General features: G+C 39.4%; 1 long non-coding RNA gene and 1 pseudogene across 1 annotated transcript in view; one reads left to right on the top strand and one right to left on the bottom strand.

Annotated features, from left to right (window-relative positions):
* The window catches only part of LOC115291673, a 36239-nt pseudogene that overhangs the window by 13768 nt on the left and 16443 nt on the right, over positions 1 to 6028 (bottom strand).
* Positions 2822 to 6028, top strand: part of LOC115291679 — a 30722-nt gene continuing 27515 nt past the window's right edge. Inside the window, exon 1 of the long non-coding RNA XR_003908617.1 lies at positions 2822 to 2889. This is a non-coding gene — a long non-coding RNA (uncharacterized LOC115291679). The remainder of the gene's footprint in view (positions 2890 to 6028) is intronic.

The raw sequence follows: 6028 nt of genomic DNA, 5'->3' as shown, positions 1-6028 counted from the left end.
GAATATCTCTTTACATACAGTTGTTCAGTACATGACCTTTCCCCTGAAAGATGAAAACAAAATTAAAATCAAATATGCTCTGGAAGGACCAGATACTTGAGACTCACCAGTTTCTGCCAAAGACTTCTCAGGTATGATCTTATAATTTTCCCAGATAACATTCCCAGTATATTAACCCTTAGTAACAAAGTGTCTGGCACTTAGTAGGCACATAATAAGTATTTGTCAAAAAAAGTCTTCAATTGTTCAATAACTTCCTCACTTTCCAAAATATTATTTTTTGCACTTACTATATTTTCTTATTTTATTAAATATAACTTATTGTCAAGTTGACTGTTATTATTATAAAACATTTTATTTTATTATTTGGTAGCTACCTCAATAGTAGCAAATAATAATAACAATTTCTGTTCGATTATTTATTATATTCTAATGGTTATTCAAAACACATATACTCTAACTCATTTAATCTTCACAATAAAAGTAATATATATGATTATGAAACCTATTTTACAGATAAGGAAATTGACGTAGTGAAACATTTGCCTAGTGTTATATGCTAAGAGGACTCACAATTCACACTCATACTAGAGTCTATTATTCTGTAATTCATTAACTAGTAGTCTGTTATTGTGTCTTGGGGAGTAATCACACTTTCTATTATGAGCTCTGATATATTCCAATAAGTAGGAGAGAGGAACTTTTGTTGACAACTATTTCCCTATAGGACTTGGCATTAGAAATGTTCTTCACTTGTTTCTCAAAGGCCTTAGTGTTGCCTTGCAATTTTTTCCATAACTTTTTCTATGTAGGACACATGCAGCTCAAGATACTTGTTGAAAGATGGGATGTTCTGACATAACCTGATGTTTTGTCTTCCAAAGTGGGAGGATGAACACAATGTACCTTTTCTGGTCTAACATACAGGAAATTTTCTCCCTTTGTTTTGGTGGGGAGAGTTTTTTCTTGGAAACAGATTTTCTATTATCTTCTAGGAAACTTCTATTAGTAATTATCAATTATACATAAAATCTGCAGCCAAGAAAAAAATTTATTTTTATTATTTATTATTTTTATTTCTTAATTTTTAAAAATGTTTTATTTATTTTTGAGAGAGAGACAGTGTGAGCAGGGGAGGTCAGAGAGAGAGGGAGACACAAAATCGGAAGGCAGGATCCAGGCTCTGAGTTAGCTGTCAGCACAGAGCTTGATGTGGGGCTCAAACTCACCAACCGTCAGATCATGACCTGAGCCAAAGTCAGATGCTTAACCTACTGAGCCTCCCAGGTGCCCCATTTTTATTATTTTTTAAAGTTTATTTTTTTGAAAGAGATAGAGATTAAGATGGGAGAGGCAGAGGGAGAAAAGGAGACAGAGAATCCCAAGCAGGAGCAGGACACAGGGCTTGAACTTCTAAATGGTGAGATCATGACCTGAGCTGAAAACAAGAGTTGGACACTTAACCCACTGAGTCACCCAGGCACTCCAAGAAAAATAATTGGTTAAATTATCTATATTATGGAGTAAGTTCTATTACATTTAACCTATCATGAAAGTATTTACCTGGTAATCTCAACATCTAGGATGCAACTGAGATCGAAGATACATGAAGAAGAAATGTTCTCTAAACAAGGAACATAGATATGGCAAGATCCCAAACTTCTCTACTTGATACAGAATCCTTACAACTCCACAACCATTTCCTAATTAGCCCAGAGGGAATGATTGTGTTATATAGCAGAGTAATAACTGTGTTCATAATAAGAAGACTGAATCCACAGCAAAACTTTCAATTAGTTTTAATATTTCCATTTATAAAAAAAAAAACAAAGAGTTCATTCAATCCATTTTACAAAGAATTTCATCAAAAATAGTCACTTCAAAAAATGTTTTGGCCCCAAAGGGACAAACTTCAATTACTTAGAATGTGTATATTCACTCTCTGATAATTGTTGGATTATATCGTCCCTTTGGAGACTCATGCATGTAAGCAAGTGACATAGCACCAGTTTATGACAACCACTTAATTTTTTAGCATGATTTACATGATGAGTGCATATAAATCATACAATATTCCATGACTGAACGGGCTCTCTGTGTTGGTAAATCAAAATAATGAAAATAGGCCAGACTGCTTTTACTTAAGAACTTGATAGTGGTCCATACGTTTCTATTTTTCCATTAGAGCTAAGGTCTTGAGAGTGTTTTCTCCCTAAGCTCCTTTTCCTACATCCTGATGGTTTTCCTCTGGGCTCTGTCTTTCCCTGTTTTCAACTGCTCTCTCAGCGATACATCCAATACATCCCCTTTACTAATTTAATTTGTCTCACAAATTGAAACGACATGAGCATAACCAAGATGATAGCCTAAACTCTCTTTAAAACAAATTTTTTTTTGCATTTATTTAATTTTGAGAGACAGACACAGAGCACAAGAGGGGGAGGGGCAGAGAGAGAAGGAGACACAGAATCTGAAGCAGGTTCCAGGCTCCAAGCTGTCATCACAGAGCCGGACATGGGGCGTGTAAACTCACAAACCATGAGATCAGGATGTGAGCCAAAGTCAGACGCTTAACTGACTGAGCCACTCAGACGCCTCAACCTACCCTTTCTTTTAAAGACAAGGCAGGTGAAGGGCTATTCTGATGTTGAAGTGGCAGACAGCTTTTGGCCCTGCATTGCACATGCTGTTTTACTTATCTTACTGCTCCACTTTATTTCTATACTCTTGCCAACATAAATATTCTCATTTTTAGTTATTTCCTAACCTCCAAAAAAAACCTCTCACTGTAATTTCTGCTCATATCTTCCCTACTTCTGTTCAGAAACTTGGTTGAGTTTCCAGGAACCAGATCGAGACAAGGGCCCTTCAGAGAACATTTAGAAACTGGTGAGTATTTATTATATATTTATAAATGCATCGAGACCTCATACAAGTTGACTTTAAGACTTACTAATTCAGTCGCTTCCAAAAATTCAAAATAGAAATGAAAGAAAACTAAAAGCCAAGTTGTGAGCATGAAGTTTTCAAAAACTTGAAGAGACAGGGTAAGGTAATCTACCAAAAGGAAGTGCCTAGCAATATAACACCTGGATGTGGTTAGACTTACAACAAAAAAGTGAAGGGGCCAGAATCAGAAGAACCAAGTGAAACTCACATTTCCAGAACTCCATCCTCCCTAAAGTTAATAAATTAATAGACGATCTCAACTTCCTCACTTCCCTTTTCATGTACTTGGATAAGTCAGTCATAGTATATGGAGCCTAGAACTTGGTGCCAACATTGTGGAAAACAAGGTAGTTTTAGACAAAGATTCCCCTGCCCTCAAGGAGCTTAGCATTTAATTGATGAGAGGAGATTAACAAGGCCATTTTCCCAGAACAAATTTACTATCTACCATTTTTTTAATTTTCAGATTTATCTGAGTTGAAAGTAGGGCTCAGAGGGATCTTGTGTGTCCTCATATGTTAGTTGTTAGGGAGTAAAGAAATAAGTAAGGCAAGGCGTCTTCCTTCAAGGGGCTTGCCTTCTAATGGGAAATGAAGATGTTTGACAAGTAGGAGAATGAAATAACACTATTAAGAGGTGTAGACCTCGCTTGTGTGTACAGATTAACTTCAGCTGGGCCTATTGGGACAAGGCTAAATGGAAAGCTTATACTTGAGCTGAACCTTAGTGAATGAGTAGCCATTTGATAATCAGAGCTCTGAATGGGACAGGGGAGGCATTTTAAGACTGAGCACATGGAAGGGCAAAGCCAAGAAGCCAGGAACCTCATGGGAAACTCAGGAAATTGAAACCCACATAGATCATGGTTTTCTCAAATAGTGACATGGAAACATGGTTGTTTCAGAATAAATGCAATAAGCGTTAGGTGTGACACACTTAAACTTTGATTATTCACCATGAGAAAATACAGAGCATGATTCTTTTGGGACATTGATAAAAGTCATGTAAATAGCTAAAAATGGGAATATTTATTCAAACATGGTTGTTCAAATACTAACACACTGTGTGATGATGAGATAGCCACCCAGTCTCTCCGGTCCTCAATCTCTGTAAAACAGGATGGAAATAGGACAATTCTTACCCACCATCCTCTCCTACAGAAACACATACACAACTTCACCTCCCTCAGTGTGTGACTGATGTGATAAAACCAGCTCTAAGTCTTTTTACTACAATATGTTACCTTTCCATTTAGCCATCAGGCTCTCACCCAACGCTAGTAGCACAGCGAACATCCCTTCTAGTCCAACCCTATGTGGTTGTGTGGTTGGGGGAGTGCACAGAGAGGGTAGGCAAGGAGAGCCAGCTGATGTCCCCACCACATCCCTGGCTCTCACGATGGGATTATAGATACATCACTGGGATTTCTGCATCCTCTTAGCAGCAGGGTGATCACTGTCACATTGGCTGGCACAGGGATTTTTCTTGAATGAAGAAATGAATAGACGAGTGCAGGATTGCCAACAGGCATTAAAAGTCACCAAGAGTACTCACTTTTCATACAAAGGAAGTATTGACACTTCCCTGCTTCCTGAGATTCAAGGGGATGTTTGTAGCACAGCAAAGCCGCCAGAGCTAAATGGCGTCTTTCCAGTTCTCCATCGGACAGGCAGGTGGACACTTTACTTCTTGTCCTGAATTATGTATAGCTGTGTAATGACATTAAGGAAATCAAAACCTGTCCCCAAGGGGTTTGTCTTGTCAAACTGTTATGCCCAGATTTTAATATCGCCCCCAAAAACCAGAGATTACCTGGGAGACCAAATCATGCATGCAAAAGCAAAGGGCTTTATTATGAATTTAGGCCCGGCCAGCCTAAACTCGGGCTCACAGACTTCAACAACACACTGGATCCACGTGGAGCGAGCCCCGAGCATGGGGGCGCAGGGCCTTTTATGAGTTTGGGAAGGGGGAGTTACAGGAAATTGTGACACAGGTACAGGGGTCCAATCAATATAGCATCACATCATTGACAGTAACTTTAACCAATTACAGAGTGGACCCAGAACCCTCAGGTAGGGCGTGACTAGTCTTGACCTCCATCTTTAGTCCCGCCCCCAGAAATGTTAATGATGTTAGCTGGCCTTCAAGGTCAGAGGGGAAACCTGAATTAGACCTGCATCCTTATATTCCCTCCTCTGCCTTGTAACTGACCCAATCCTGGGTCAGCTATGTTACCATTGTTCAGGTTTAAGGTTACATGCTTTCAAGACCATTAACAGAATAGCATCTACCTGCTTTTTGAAAAATGCTATGATCTTATTTATGATACAAGAGCCAAATATTAAGAGTATACCAATTTTGGTTTTGGCTCCTTGTTCTTTTCCTCTCTTGTGGTGGCCGTGAACCACAGCTAGACTATCCTGTACAATTCTTGAGCTATTGGCATAAAAGTAAAATTCCATGCCCAGATCAGAGGCAATTAATACCAACAGAACATCCTATCAGGAACTTTTGCTGTTTCTCCAGCTTTTTGGGGCAACATTTGCCAGTCCGACGGCAAAGAGACAGGACAGTTTATTTTACTGGGCCAGTGATTTCTCAGGCTTCTGCTGTGCTAGACCAACCAGCTTCCAGGGTGTGGCTGGAGCAGGGCTGGAGATCCCTGGAGTCAGAGTCTTTTTGAGGATCAGTTCAAGCTGATCGACTGGATCTGGATCACCTCACCAGGTTAAGGGTTTTTTCTGAGTCTGTCCACTTAACTCCAGAGAGATACCTGAAACTTTAATAGGGGCTGAACTTTTTGTTTAGTTGTATATCTGTGAATGCCACCTTTAAGTCTTTTGGAAAGGTGTGACCCCCATTTTAAATATCATCCTCTCACGATGGAGTACTACATGGCAATGAGAGGGAATGACATATGGCCCTTCGTAGGAAAGTGGATGGACCTTGAGGGTGTCATGCTGAGTGAAGTAAGCCAGGCAGAGAAGGACAGAAACCATATGTTTGCACTCATAGGTCTAGCAGGAAAACAAGAGAGACCTAATGGAGAACCAGGGGGAACGGAGGAGGGAGAGAG

This window comes from Suricata suricatta, chromosome 5 (assembly GCF_006229205.1).
Source record: "Suricata suricatta isolate VVHF042 chromosome 5, meerkat_22Aug2017_6uvM2_HiC, whole genome shotgun sequence".
Taxonomy (NCBI): Eukaryota; Metazoa; Chordata; class Mammalia; order Carnivora; family Herpestidae; genus Suricata; species Suricata suricatta.
The sequence above is the reverse complement of the archived record's forward strand: the minus strand, read 5'-3'. Positions and strand labels throughout refer to the sequence as shown.